Source organism: Schistocerca cancellata, chromosome 5 (genome assembly GCF_023864275.1).
Source record: "Schistocerca cancellata isolate TAMUIC-IGC-003103 chromosome 5, iqSchCanc2.1, whole genome shotgun sequence".
NCBI classification, from domain to species: Eukaryota; Metazoa; Arthropoda; class Insecta; order Orthoptera; family Acrididae; genus Schistocerca; species Schistocerca cancellata.
Genome location: NC_064630.1, coordinates 174,802,632 through 174,819,097, shown reverse-complemented (window position 1 = coordinate 174,819,097; position 16,466 = coordinate 174,802,632). Strand labels below are relative to the sequence as shown.

The window sequence follows — 16,466 nt, the reverse complement described above, 5'->3', positions numbered from 1 at the left end:
ATTTCTTCTATGATAGTGAAAAATAAAAATTGGGAGACGAGAAAAAAAGACCTTTATCTAAGCGTGTCATTTCCTGCAGATATAGCCCAAGATTAAACGTCCTTAAACCGAAGACTGGTTGAACATTGCAGTTTCTTTTTAAGGCATGGTCCTATTGGAGCTGGTGGGAAAGGAGGGCCTCTCTCACCAAGTGCATTCAGTTCTGAAGATACCCGTGCAGAAGTAGTCATGCTCTATCTATCTCTAACAAATTTTGACTGAGATAGAAGATACGGAACACGGGCACACTTCAGTTACACACAAAATAAATGCATGTAAGTGTCACACAAACAGACAAAATATCTACAAATATTATTTAGCGAGAGCTGCTGTAACAATAAATAACTCTGGATTGCTGTGTACTACTGAAGATGAGTATATGGGTGGGCAGTGCAACTTCGTTATACGAAAACGTCTTTCACTAAAGTATTAAATATTATGAGCAGTGGCTTATTACTGACAGAAATTTTGATGTTAGAATTCAGAATGTCCTTGGTGGGAAACTTAATGCAATCAATGAACAAGTAAATGATTCCTGACTGGAATAAAGTTAATGATACCACTGAAGAATGAGTGATGACCTGGCTTGAAATAACAAAGCTGCTTCCCACGCACGGGTTCCCGGGTTCGATTCCCGGCGGGGTCAGGGATTTTCTCTGCCTCGTGAAGGCTGGGTGTTGTGTGCTGTCCTTAGGTTAGTTAGGTTTAAGTAGTTCTAAGTTCTAGGGGACTTATGACCACAGCAGTTGAGTCCCATAGTGCTCAGAGCCATCATCTAACAAAGCTGCAAACAGTTTCCGGCTACAAGTTGTTCTGAACTGATTATTCACGAGCATTATCTTTAACGATGTGAGTCCACAGCATCAACAGAACAAAACTGTTCATCTTTATCCCTAGTGTCTTCAAAATATCGTTAGTTAAATATAACTGTAATGTGACAATTGCGTAAAATTCTGACACTGAAATTGCCCTTAGCAGCACAAATGCAATTTTAATTTGAGGTGTTACTGAAGGACAACTGTGAAAAGGTAAATTGAAAACTGATTTGAATCTATGTAACACATTATACTCGTCTACAGAAGTTTATCTGTATTGATGCTTCGCAGCAATGAAATATCGGTTGACAGTCGACAGTGTGATTGCAGAGATGTGTGTTCGGCAGTTTCCTACCTGAGACGAGCGCTGCAAGATCTCTGGTTCCGGCGCTCCGCTGTCTCGCCGATCGCCGGTCCGTCAGAATACCCCCGAGTATAAACCTTCACTGGTCCGAAAGCACAACGGGGCAAGGCCAATCGAGTTAATTCAGTGCCAAGCACGCAGATTTCCAGAAACAACAGCAGACGGACGGCCGAGCAGCAACCCCTACGAGCAGTCCGCCCGTTTATTTTTCACTTCATCACAATTAAACCGTTGAGGAACTCGTCCCTACCACAGATTCCAATTAGTTTGGAGCACACCAAAGCCGACCGGAGACAGCACACTGGCCCACAAGAAGAGAGTCCGTTCTACTTCTAATATTCAGCTTGACACGTACTTTCAATGCAACATGTCTCAACATCGATCTTCAACTGTCTGTTCCTAACATTATAAACAGATATTGATTTTCCCAACAGGCCAGAGACGCTAAAATTACAAAGAAATTACATACATACATAGAACTAATATAACACAATAAATACAATACTGATTCTACGTAATACATTATGTTGCACCTGTAAACACAAAATCATTACAATCCAAGATTAGCAAAGTTAACAGAAAAAAGAGAAAAAAACGCCAACAAGAAAACACATACTGACTCCATTAATATTTTACAGAATTTTTAAGTATTAATAGTAGCATTAGTATTCATAGTAGGTGTACAATACAACAACATAAACAGAATAAGCCACCATTTTAACGTGAACTCTGAATCACGACTTTTTCACATTAACAAATCATTGTTATAGGTGATACATTCGCTACCTAACAGATAATTTCTAGGAGCAACTGGGTATCGAATCCTGACTGTGTGGGCTTTTAGTTGGGTATTTACCCAGTAAGCCACCGAACCCATTACTGAAAAATATTATTTCGACTGGTATTACCAAAAATATTGACCCGGGAGACCAACCTCTTAAATAATTACAAAAGTCGGCCTTTCACGGTCCTTGTAATGGATTCACTATATAAACCAGGGTAGTGAATTATACTACATCAGTTCCACTAAGTTTACCTTGGTGTTTCACTATCCGATCTCATTCTTCTACTTCACTTCCAATAGTTTCTAGAACGCCGGCCGGGGTGGCCGCGCGGTTCTTGGCGCTACAGTCTGAAACCGCGCCACCGCTACGGTCGCAGGTTCGAAACCTGCCTCGGGCATGGGTGTGTGTGATGTCCTTAGGTTAGTTAGGTTTAAGTAGTTCTAGGGGACTGATGACCTCCGAACTTAAGTCCCAAAGTGCTCAGAGCCATTTGAACCATTTTTGAACTTTCTAGAACAAGAGAATGTATTTTTCTGAAGAGATAATATTGATGATTCACCACAAACTTCTACTTAAGGCGACTTGCTGCTGCTCCAGTTGCTAAGGTCTTTAATTAAAGTCTGTTTTCGCGCCTTTCACTGGACAGCAGACTGTAGTAAAAGACATAATAATACTGATTGTCTCATAACCACATGCGAACTGTAATTTCTGTGATAGCTTACATATAATTCGCAGTCCATCACTGACATGTATATGTGCGTGGTAATGGAAAGGACCGATAAGCCAAATATTCATGCACCTAATTTTCCATTAGTCTTCAGGTCTTATCTAAAATGAACTCTAGCACTTACAATTCTCACGCTGGTTCTAGTTGTTACGGAATATAGTATTTATTCATATTTTGCAAAAATTTTTCCTTTTTCACGAACCGGTTAACGACTTCTTCGCCCGTTATCAAATTATTTCCTTTTCGTCGGAGTTTCTGAAAGCACGAAAAATCAAAACATATTCTTCGCCCAATATTTCAGTCTCAATGTGAATCACTCGTATAAAAGGAAAAAGTTTAAAGACGAAAGTGAATCTTTCTCAGTCTGTACGATTACTACTATAACTTTACAGTAACTGCGGGTGCTTCCATTCTTAGTTTCTTAAGATAAAGTATTTTGTTCTTAGAAACTGTTGTCTGTTATACGGTTAGCGTCTCTACATTTTCTGCCAAAAATGTTACATTTTATTTGACTATTCCAGAACACGGCATTACTTCACGTAACCGCTATATTTCTTTAAGGGGCTCCGGAAAGGCTCAAAATCATGAAAAGTTCAATTTTTACTTTTTTGCGTTTTCTGAATCTGCAGACTATTACCTTTTAATAGATAAATAATTTATTCAATTCCGAAGACTACAACTATTTTTAAATTTTTTTTGAAATGTGTTCTACATGGGCGTGACCCACTGTGGCGCTGTTAAACTGCTGTCAAATGGTGGTATTATTAACGTCCGTGTTCATCAGGTACATTTTAGTGATGTGAGATAAAGTATGTGTTGTGGCTAACCTGTGATGGTTCAATATATATCGCTGGTGTGATTGTCGATTGTTTCATGTTTATTTACTCTGTCGTTATCTCGAAAATATTCGTAATTAATTCTGTTTCTTGAGTCTCTTTTTTGTTGAAGTATAATAATGAGTAAAAGTAAAGTTATTAGAAATCCTCTGAAGGCTTTTAAGAAAAGGAGAAATGTTGGAAAGCCAAAGGTATGTGTTATTACTGTAAACAATAAAGACGATAACCAAGTGAGTGAACCTAACCTCTCAAGTACACCTGCCCATAGCAGTCAAAGTGGGAAAGAAAATACTTCACTCTGTGGCATCATGAATCTTCCAAATCCCCCAACCAAGTTTACGACCTATAATAAATTAATAGGGTCTAAAGTAGAAGATGTCTGTATAGAATCTATGAAGAACGCTGTGGAAGAGACAGTAACGGAAAATAATGGTAACAGAGATTTGACTGCAGCGTTCGATGGTACCTGGCATAAACGGGGACACACATCTCTTCATGGTGTAGTATCTGCCACCAGTATGCATACAGGGAAAGTTTTAGATGTAGCAGTAATATCAAAGTATTGTAGATGTCCACAAAAATATAAAGGTATACATGAAAATAATTGCAAAGCTAACTATAGTGGCAGTACTGGAGGAATGGAAGTGGCTGATGTTGCCAGTATATTCCAGCGTTCTGAGGCGTGTGATAAAGTGCGATATGTTAATTACCTTGGTGACGGTGATTCTAAAAGTTTCAAACATGTTCAACGACTGAAGCCCTATGGTGATGATGTTGTAGTGCAGAAATTTGAGTGTATTGGACACGTACAGAAGCGAATGGGAATAAGACTTCGGCGACTGAAAGCTTCGTACAAAAAACAAAAACTCAGTGATGGTAAAGGGTTGGATGGGAAGGGAAGGTTAACTGACAGTGTAATTGACAAAATACAGAACTATTATGGAATGGCTATTAGGCAAAATACACAAAGTGTCGACGAAATGAAGAAGGCTGTTTGGGCTCTTTTTTTTCATACTTCTTCAACCGATGAAAATCCCCAACATAGCTTGTGTCCCAAAGAAGAAGACAGTTGGTGTAAATATAACAAAGGATTGCTAACTGGTGAAGTGTACACTCATAAGCATAGTCTGCCTCATGCAATAATGGAGGTGATAAAACCTATTTTCAGAGACTTAGCAGCACCTGAACTGTTGAAAAAGTGTATTCACGGAAAAACTCAAAACCCCAATGAAAGTGTAAATAGTGTTATATGGTCGAGAATCCCCAAGACTGTATTTGTTGGAATAGAAACACGTCACTTTGGTGTGTATGATGCTGTTGCGACTTTCAATGATGGCAACATTGTAAGGTGCAAGGTATTTAGAAATATGGGAATGAAGATAGGTTCTAACATGGTACGAGCGATGCTTGCTTTAGACAAGGAACGCCTTCGGGCTGCAGACAGGGCTGTAAAGAGTCTAGAAATACAAGCAAGAGTAAACAGGAGGAGGAACAAGAGGAAGCTGGATGAGGAGTTTGCAGAGGATGAAGATAATCCGTCCTATGGACCTGGAATGCACTAAAAAGTTAGTCCAATCTTCGTCGCTCGATTCCCAAAACTTTTATTTTCTCATACTAATTACATGTTTTCTAAGGATCTTCCAAACATATTTGTTTCAAACTTTCAGTAAATGTTACACAGTACCTTCTGCATAATTTAACACAGCCTTTTTCCAAAAAACTGTATATTTTTGAATATATAAATAAAAAATTGCAAAAAATGTTGTGAATTTTCATTATAATTGAAAAAAATCATCTTTAATAACTGAACTAAAATTTTGTAAAATCCCTGTGTTAAGTTGTAGCCCATATGCCAATAAATAATCTGTAAAAATTCAACTTCCTACCTCAAATACTTTGTGAGGAAAGATGTAATTTATAAGCGTTATTTTAACATTGCAAGTATAGGGCGTTCCGGAGCCCCTTAATGCGTTGGTTTGAGGAAGCTGCACACCAGGAATAACGAAAAAGTAACACACAATTTTGTAACGAGTTCTATCAGGAGTGTAATGGAAAGATAACACTAATATCTGGGAGATGGACTTCAAGATACACAATAGTACGTTTAGAAGGGGTTTGCACAGAATTCTTATGTTTATGGAGTAATGCATACACCTTGCAAAACATTTGCTGCGAAAGGAGGACTATTGCATTCTGCGAAAATTAAATTCCTGTTACGGAAACATTTTTTTAGAATTTCACTTCTATAGAAATAGAATTACTTCACAGACTGTTGCGAAGAACAGTAACTGGAAGACAAGCAGTGTTACATTTACCGTAACACAGGACTGGGTGTAAATCTGAACGTGCGCTCACAGCAGCTTGTACAAGGATCTCCAAGACAGAAACAGCCACAGACGCAGCGGAGCGCCTCTGGTCTGCAAATTACGTCGAATAATGGCCACATAAGATCATCAGTTAGCTCAGCTAAACGAGGCCTAATTAAACTTAATACACTCGTCTGCTCTTTCTGAGAGAACGCAGCTGTATGGACAGAGGAGCCAGTGTTGCGTCACCGCATAATCTGATGTGAACCGCAGGGACCGAACACAGCGAACATTCTGCTCTAGACTTTAGCCATGAAATTGTTTCATTACTGGACATCAACGCGCGAAATTACGCACGAATGACAAAGACACCATCAGCTGTGCTCTCATGAAGGCTTTTTGCTCACGGTAATCTAAAAACGTGAGCTGTCAAGAAACAAAACAGGTGCTCTTTGCCATCTGCTCGTGTCCGTCACGATTATCACATTTTCCAGGGTTTCATGACAATGAATCAAGTACTAAGAAAGAACAACTACCTAGCCATGAAAATATGGTAACGTAACTTGTAAGCTGAGTAAACCAAATAACAGGTGCATTCGAACTCATTATTTACATACGTTTCTCTTGATGGCACATCTACAACTATTAGTCATCATCAATGATAATTGCGTTACAACTGTAAAACTTACTTATTACCAAGAAGAAAATCACTACCCGCTTTCATGACACATGCTTCATCTTCAGGTGTATCTGCAAAATTTTAAATGAATAATAATGCCTATACACATAGTTAAAATAACTTAACAATTTTTGGATGTTGCAGTGTTCGACAGACGGTCTGTCTGTCTTCATGAGGATGCATGTGCGGCGCTCGCCTAAGCCTTGACCGTTGTCCTCCTCTGTGAGAGGCCATCTGGCAGACGCAGGATGGACGAGAAAATTCTCTTGCATGCCGTGTACCAGGGATGCACTACTTTTAACATATTTTAACCTGTTTTGACCTTAGTTACGCCGCCTTTGGGGACTCACACTTTAATGTACGTTTAGGGTTTTTTTTCTAAGAATTCTGTTGGTTCTGTTTATCTTTAATTATCTTAACTATGAGGATAGGTATTACTATTCATTTAAAATTTTGAATGATGCTCATGAAGATGAGACGAATGTCCTGAAACCGGGTAGTACTTTTCTTTATCGTACCAAATATTTTTACAACTTTGGCGGGTCTTACTATCAATCTTTTATGAGTATAATTTCCCAGTAGTATCTCTTTAATATCCAGATAACACTCTTATTACGAACTTAGTGAGTTCGGACAAAGTTTGCCAATTTTGTGTAATCATCTCAATAATATATCCAGTGATAAAGAATAATGCTGAACGCAGTAGTAGCAGCTATCGACATCTTACAAAGGGGGCAAAATAGGTTGTAAAATGCGATTTTTATTGAGAACTTATCAGCCTCCCCCCTCACAGTGTATCGTGGAATTGATTACATGGCTCTTTTCTCGTGTTGGCTATGGACGGCGCCAAGCGCCCGCCCAAAGATCACAGAATTCCTGTAGCTTAAGATGACACGAATCGTAAATTGTGGGTCATCGCTAAGTGACGTTCCAGGTGTGTTCGATATGACATGTATCGTAAAAGTTTAGGAGTCACGTCAACTGAAATTTGTCACTATAATACACAAAGTACTTTACCCTGGATCGTCCCATGGGAAATTTTCTTACTTGAGAACAGCAAATTCTGAGAGGAAGACAAGAGTCATGAAGAGATGTAAGTAGTTAACTATTCCTACTGGTCTAGCCCGCACTTTCATGGTCGCTGTCTTAAGAGCCACACGTCCCCTGAAGTCCATATGAAAAACCCCAGAGTACAAAACTGCCATGATTCGTCTGTGTACGCACAGTGATGATGTGTAGAGAAAGTAATCTGCTGGAACACAGTGAATAGCTGCTACTGTCATCGATAAGATTATATATATATATATATATATATATATATTATATATATATAAAAATTACATTCACTTAATAAGCTTTAACATAGATGTTTCCCTTTCTGTGAAGAAAGCAATGTTTTAGAGTATACAGATGGCTTTGAAATCCTTCACATATTGCCAACATATAGTGATTTCAGTAATGTACCAGCATATGAGCCACATCCATTAATTAATATTATGCTCGTATGTACCAAACTCGTAACCACCGTCCTTACTTACTCTACGTGAAAAGCTATCTGTACCAATTAACAAAACGACACGAAATTATCATCAGTCACAAACTACATAATTTTTCATGAGTCAGATTAGAGGGAATCTTCGTTTTTCTTTTTTCTTTTGTGCATATGTGTACCGGGAAGAGAAAATTCATAACTGCTATGAATGTACTTATCACGAATGGTCTGGTCCTGATAATGATACTTAGCTCCAGCAATATATGATAAACGGCCTAAGTCAAAGCAAAATAAGACAGCAACAGAAACAATTTCTGGTTGTTCCTAATAAAAAATGTAAATCTAGACTTCAGCTGATGGCGACGCTAAAATACTACAGTGCAAACGCCAAGCGTGAACAGGGAGTGCAATGTTGAAGGAATAATACTACATTACAGAAAAAGTAAAAACGGGAGGAACCACTGTAAAGTGTTTGCTACAGACACAGGAGGCTGACAAAAATATTGAAACCGCAAAAAACAACATACTACCGTGCCTAATAGGGTGTAGAACACCTACTGACATTCAAAACAACTTCCAGGCATCTCGGAATGGATAAATACACGTCCTGCATAATGGACAGCGATCACGCACACTTGTCTACAAAGTAAACCACAGAGGTTCCATAATACTGAAATCTGATGACTGGTGGCCAGGGGAGATGCGACAGTTTATCATCGTGCTCACAAAACCAGTCCTGGACGATGAGCGCTGTGTAAACAGGAGCTATGTCGTCTTGGAACGCAGCATCACCGTTGGGGAACAAACATTTTACCGCGAGATGGACCTGGGCAGCCAAAATGGTTACATATTATTTCGCCGCAATGCGACTTTGCAGAGTAACAATGGGGTCCATGGAATACCACGATATGACTGCCCGCATCATCTCCCAACAGCCTCTACGTTTCACGTTTGGAACGTAAAACCAGTTGGAAACAGTGTAAAACAAGACTCAAATAACGCCGCGCGGTCCGAGGCGCCTTGCCACGGTTCGCATGGCACCCCCCAGAGGAGGTTCGAGTCCTCCCTCGGGCATGGGTGGATGTGTTGTCCTTAGAGTAAGAGTTAGATTAAGTAGTGCGTAAGCCTAGGGACGGATGACCTCAGCACTTTGGTCCCACAGGAACTTACCACAACCAAATGACTTTCTTCCAATGGTCCACAGACCAGGTTTTATGGGTTCGGCACCACCTTTTCCCGTTAAGGGTATTAACATTACTGAAGAGTGTTTTTGGAATTCCAGCTCGCCATGCGATTCTCTGATTATGAAGCGCACTTCGTGCTGTTTCGGCTCTCGTCAGATTGGCGAATGCGACATTCAATTCTGCAGCCTAAAGAGGTGGCGCAGTGGTTAGCACACTGGCCTCTCATTCGGGAAGGCGTCCGGCCATTCTGATTTAGGTTTTCCGTGATTTCCCTAAATCACTCCAGGCAAATGACGGGATGATTCCTTTGAAAGGGCATGGCTGACTTCCTTCCCCATCCTTGGCTAATCCGATGGGTCCGATGATCTCGCTGTTTGTCCCCTCTCCCTAAATCAAGCAACCAACTAATCAATAAATTCTGCAGTGACTTTTGCAGTTGTCGTCCTCTTGTTTTTCCTCACTCCTCTTCAATGACCGTTCGTAACGCTGTGACTTAGCAGATGAAGTTCGCGAAAAACCAGTCAGTTCGGCTCTCTTGGTTACGGAATCACCCACTGCACGAGCAACAGCAATTTGGCTACGTTCGAGTTCACTCAGCTCCAACATAACGCGCTCACGACTACGCAGAACACTGTTCTGACCTCAACAGACTCTTGCAACATACTGAGGACATTGCACAGTCGCCGGTCACGGCCAAGTACATCATCCCATCTGGAAGCTTAGGTAGCATCTGCATTTATGTTCAAGCATGCATTTTTGTCCAACACCTGTACGCGGCACTGACCAAAGCAACAGTCACCACGCAGTTTCCAAAAATAAGAGGCAATATTTTTGACGTTGGACGCAACAACATAGATCCGCTAGAAACTAAGTTTGTTGATCCCTTGTGGCTACAGTGAGAAGATTGTGAAATGTGAGCAGAACGGGCGCTGAAACGGAGCCGGCTCCCGCTCCCGAGGACGCGAACTGCGATATGCTGTTACATATCCCGCTGCGATGTCGCCGCCTTCATCCTCCTTGCCAGGTGTGCTTAGTTTCGTCGAGGCTTCTACTTCGGCCCTTGCAAAGACTCATTCATCGGGACGGGACGTTATCTTTTCAGTCGCTGACCATGATATACGTTTCATCGTTTCTTTACAACATTTCGACGACTGATCCAGTCGTAGAAATATTGTGCGCAAAAACGCAGTCGATAAAACGGATTGACAGGTGAAAAACATATCAATGATCTATCACGCTGGATAATCTTCAAAAATTACACGAGAAATTTAGTGTTAGCTTGTTAACTCAGATCACTGGCTTACTTCTGATGATAAAATGGTTCAAATGGCTCTGAGCACTATGGGACTTAACATCTGTGGTCATCAGTCCCCTAGAACTTAGAACTACTTAAACCTAACTAACCTAAGGACATCACATACATCCATGCCCGAGGCAGGATTCGAACCTGCGACCGTAGCAGTCACGCGGTTCCGGACTGAAGCGCCTAGAACCGCTCGGCCACCGCGCCCGGCTTACTACTGATGGCAAGTACTGTTCTAATACGGCCATCTACAGCTGTTCGCCACATACGAGTTAATCACTGGAACAATATTTATAATCATGCGAAGTATTTCTTTGTTCTGTGCTAATATCATACGGATTATTTCCTCAGTGTCCTAGTCAGATAACTTTGTGTACTGATGGGAGGAGTTTATAGGAACTCTCGCGGGAACGGGAGAGACGTTTACGAAACAAATTTTAAGGAGACAAGACGGGAGGGCTAGGTTCTTTCAGCTCCACGTGTCTGTTACAGCGACTAAATGCTGCAATGGGAGTACCAGGCACTACAGCACCGGGCTGCTTCTGCGTGTCTACCTGAAACCACGTGATCACCACCTATCGGTTCGAGGGAATTTCCCTTCCCGCTGCTAAATCCGCCTCTGTCTACAACTGACTGTTAAGTGCAGATGTACAGAATACGTGAAAAAGACACTTGTGATATACCGCGAATCCACGTTCTTGAAAATTTCAGGTATTAAACGACGACACTGGTGTCCAAGGAGGGAGTGAAGAGATTATTCGGAGAAAACGTGTGCACAGGAAAACAACCTCAAATTTATAGGTGACACTGAGAGAAAGAAAGCAACATTTACGTTATACGATGTATTATACGCAGAGAGTACGAGATGTGTCATGAAGAAACGTGAAGACGCGGCTTTTCGGCGTATCTCAGTTAACCCAAGTGAGTAGAACTGTAAATCTGAGACGAAATTGAAATTAAGGTACGAAGAATGAAGTAACTACAGCAAATGAAAAGAACAGAAGTGAGGAAGTCTATTGTACACGTTAAGGGCACGCTGTATGTAGCTCAGTTCTAAAGGTCTACACGCCCGTGTTGCAGAGTACACATTGAGAACCAATAGTGGTATCTTACGGGTATACAAGCCGTGTCGGAAGTCCGAGACCACTACAATTACGGTCATAATTGCGACAACGGCTCAGACTAAATGGCCTTGTGTATCTAGCGATCGCTAAATCCCGTCACACACATTCTCTTCCCCACGCTGCCTCGAATTGTCTCCTTGTGATATAACGTTCCCTGTTCCCAAACCGTGGCCTCACTTCTGGTAGTTGGGCGCTAACTTTATTTCCATCGAGTCACGCCACGTGTTTCACCTTCACTTCTCAAGAGTGACTGCACTCGACGAAAAGGAAAACAACGTTAGTCTGTTTGTTACTCGTTACTGTCTTACCACGCATTTCATTTACTTTGTTCACTTGCCCACAGAATATACAAAAGTTGTTTATATGCAACGTTCTTGCGACGTCTCTCCCCGTATTGATTCTAGGAACACTTGCTGATATTTTTTCATAGCTGACGTCTTTCTGGCTACTGTGTTTACTTCTTCCTGCATTTCATTTCTTGCTTTCGAAAACAGAAATGCTCCGTTTTAAAATTCCTTTTCTCACGGAGAGTAGCACGGGCCAACAAATTAAAAAAAAATGTTTTCTGTCATCAAGTCAAAATCCTCATTATCAACCCGAGAACTATTCTCGAACTGGTGGTACTGCCAGTGACTTGGTAGCGTGGATTTTGGAAGCTTCCTTCCGTTATCAGGAACCTTACAAGGCAGCTCACATCGGATATGAGATTGGAAGTTGCTACCAAGATCTTTTCCTGACGCTGTATAATTGTTTTTTTTTTTTAAATAAATATTTAACGCATGAATCGAAGAAACGCAAATGAACTGACCATAGAAATTGCACTGAAAAGGGGAGCGCTTAGTGGTATAAGGACTAACCTTACGAGCCGGCCGAAGTGGCCGTGCGGTTAAAGGCGCTGCAGCCTGGAACCGCAAGACCGCTACGGTCGCAGGTTCGAATCCTGCCTCGGGCATGGATGTTTGTGATGTCCTTAGGTTAGTTAGGTTTAACTAGTTCTAAGTTCTAGGGGACTAATGACCTCAGCAGTTGAGTCCCATAGTGCTCAGAGCCAGCCACTAACCTTACGAGTTAGAGGTCTTTCGGCGTAAACTCTGTTCAGACGTCGAAAGTCCTAGGAGTACAAGCATGTCTCTCCATACATTTATTGGCGTATTACGATCTGAGAAGGTATATTAGGACACGATATAAATTAAGCAAAAAATTAGTGAAATACATGAACATTGTGGGCAACTAAGATGCTTCCTGTACAATGGTATACGGCTAAATGTATGAAACGAAAAGGAAGGGGGGGTGGGAGGTCCGATAAGGGGCCTTACTCGTTGTACGTCATTTAATTTGGAAAATGCAGAGTATGGTCTTTAATTAGCAATATTTTGTTCAAAAACGCTATGAGTATAAATGGCATCATTGAAAGCGTTCGAAGAAAGTAATATAGATGTCGATGTTCTGACTGGAAGAAAAATCAAGAGGCAGATTCTGCCGCCAAAATCTCACTTCACGCGAAGGTTAGATTTGAATATCTTTTGCTGACGATATTAAACAGCATCGCTGGCGAGTTTACTGAAGGGAGAAATAGCTCAGACAAACGACGAATGACGATCAATCATTTACCCTACGCCGAAGGAAAAACTCCAAAAAAAAAAAGAAAAAAAACAACTTTGTCCTAAAAGGTCTCTGAAGGCCCAACGGTACCAAGCAATCGCCCTGTCATCCTTAGACGATAGGCGTCATTGGGTGCGGATTTGGAGGGGCATGTGGTCAGCATAGCGCTCTCCCGGCTGTTGTCAGCTTTCGTCACCCGACCTGCTACTTCCCAAACAACTGGCCTCACAAGGGCTGAGTGCCGACCCGGGCGGTCACCCATCCAACTGATAGCCAAGCCTGACAGCTCTTAACTTCAGTGATCTGATGGGAACCTGTATTGCCACTGTGTGGAGGCTGTTGACGTGCTGATGGAAATATATCAGTATTACCTGGTGAGCCTCGAGAGAGAAGTCACTCTGAACCAAGATCGAGATCGGGGCCAACGAGGCGTGTGACACACCAGTCTTGGCCGCCGCATTTCGCGAACGGTCGGCTCCGTGCAGGGCCCAGGAGAAACCATTATTTAATTAAAAAGGTACCTAATAAAGGTCTTAATTTTGTCGTGTGCTATCGAGAACTTGCATGCTTTGAAACACGCAGTCAAAAATTATTAAACTCGTTTGAAATAGTTACTCGCTCCCAGTCGGAGACGGCTGCTGGCACATTTAAGACCTACAGTGTCACGTGCTGTGACATACGCGCCACGACCTGTCTTTCTCGTGCGCCTCGATCGAGATGTCGTAACGTGGATTTCAACTCCTTTTGTCCATTCGTATATTCCCATCTGCGCCACCAAGTAGGGACTGGGCTGTACTACGTGGACGATAATAACAATGGACAGCTCACGGAATAGGAAATGTCAGCCAGAAAGACGAAAAACTTGCGATCAGAAAGCGACTTTACCTCCGGACAAGGTCTGCTAGCACTTCCTCCGTCAATATCAAGATTAAAAGGTCAGACGATAGCGAAAGATCTCAGCGGACGGCCAATCCCCGGCGCTGTGTTCGTACGCGCATAAAAAATTTAAGTGCAACGCTTGAACCCTTAATCAAAACACCAAGGCGGTTAGTGCGCTTGCCGGCAGATGCGCGCCGATACAAATATTGAATAAATAATAAACATATCCCGCGTCCATCAGGCGGCAGACCGACGCGCAGCGGTCGGAGTGCAGGCGAGGGGGTCGGAACGGCGAGGTTTAATGAACGCACATAAAGTTGCATTCGGCAGCGGCGCGGCCGCGCTCCGCCAGATATAAAGCGGCGGCCGGTCGCGGACAGCCGAACAATCCCAGCGCGGCGCGCAGATTGTCATCTCGCATCGGCGGCCGCGGCAGCCTAATGATTGGCTGTAAAACACGATGGTCGCAGTTCCCGAACCGACGCTACAGTAAAACGCGCGAAATATGAAGACATTAACCGCCTGTACTCTCGCGGCGCGAGTAATGACTGCTTCGAAACTGGCAGGGAAGGTGGGAGGTACACGAGGGGGGAAAAAAGAATAAAAATGTTGTGAGTGTGAGGGGTGCGAGGGAACTGTATATAAACGGGTGGGCGCCTAGAACGTCATTCTGGGGAGCCGGCCGGTGGCCGCTGTCAAATGACTTATCCCCCAGCGCAGCGGCCGCGAATAGCGGCAATCGCTGCCGCTGCGACCTATTACGTCGCTGTAATCTCGCCGCCACGCCGACCGATTCCGCGCTGCCGATGGCCGCCGCCACCGCTGCTGCAGCGCCCACCGCCCGCGATTGCTCCCCTGTACGTACGTGCCCGCGTACCGAGATGTACCTTACAATTTCGCACTGACAATGAGTAAGCGAGTCACGGCTGGGTGCCGTAGTGCTTGCTGCGCGGGCTACTACGAGGGCATGTCAAAAAGTAATGGTAATAAAAAAAATACTTTTCACTGAGGGAACATCGTTGCAAATAACGTCATTTCTCTACATAATACCCCTCAACCTCTAAGCCCCTTGGCAGGCTTCCTAATTCCGTCCCGGAAGATGTTCTGTGGCATTGTACACGTACTCCCTTACAGCGTCTCCACAACCTAGTCATCCGACAAACATTTGGATTCACGCAGGTCCACCTTCATCGAACCATCGAGGTTAAAATCACTTTAAGATAGGTCAAGACTGTACACAGAGTGCTCCAGCATCTCAAACGGAGATTCTGAATGCACCAGTTTCTTTTCCCAGCCATATGGCAGCGATCATTATTGTGAAGCAAAAATCACACATTTTAACAACTTTTCTGGCTTCTTCATTCTCAGTCAGAGACCGCAGTAACCAGACAGTAGGTCCCACTACTCACTGTTTGACCCTTACACTTAGGTGACAAAAGTCATAGGATACCTCCTAAAATCGTGTCGGACCACCTTCTGCCCGACGTAGTCGAGCAACTCGACGTGACGTGGACTCAACACGCCGTTAGAAGTCCTCTGCAGAAATACTGAGCCACGCTGCCTCTATAGCTGCCCATAATTGCAAAAGTGTTGCCGGTGCTGAATGTTGAGCACGACGTGACCTCTCGATTACATCCCATAAATGTTCGATGGGATCCATGTCGGGTGATCTGGGTGGCCAAATCATTCGCTCGAACTGTCCATAAAGTTCTTCAAACCAACTGCAAACCACTGTATCCCGGAACACGGCACATTTTCATCAATAAAAATTTCATGAATGGCAGCAAACTGTCTTCAAGTAGCTGAACATAACAATATCCAGTGAGTGATAGGTTCAGGTGGGTCAAAGAACCCAATCCATTCTATGTAAACACAGGGCACACGGTTATAGAGTTACCACCAGCTTACACAGTGCCTTGCTGACGACTTGGGTTCATTGCTTCGTGGGGTTTACGCCACAGTCGAACACTACCATCAGCTCTTACCAACTGAAATCGGGAATTATCTGACAAGGTCACGATTTTCCATTCGCCTAGGTTCCGACCGATACGGTCACGATCGCAGGAGAGGCGCTCCAGGCGATGCCATGCTGTTAGCAAAGTTACTGGCGTCGGTCGTCTACTGCCATACCCCGCTAACGCCATATTTCGCCGCACTGTCCTAACGGATAATTTCATCGCACGTCCCACATTAATTTCTGCGCTTATTTCATGCAGTGTTGCTTGTCTGTTAGCACTGCCAACTCTACGCAAACGCCGCTGCTCTCGGTCGTTATGTGAAGGTCGTCGGCCATTACGTTATACGTGGTGAGAGGTAATGCCAGATATTTCG

At 42.9% G+C, this 16,466-nt stretch overlaps 1 protein-coding gene across 7 annotated transcripts in view; it reads right to left on the bottom strand.

Moving 5' to 3' along the window:
* The window catches only part of LOC126189035 (protein bric-a-brac 1-like), a 1,796,149-nt gene that overhangs the window by 752,967 nt on the left and 1,026,716 nt on the right, over positions 1 to 16,466 (bottom strand). The window lies entirely within an intron of this gene.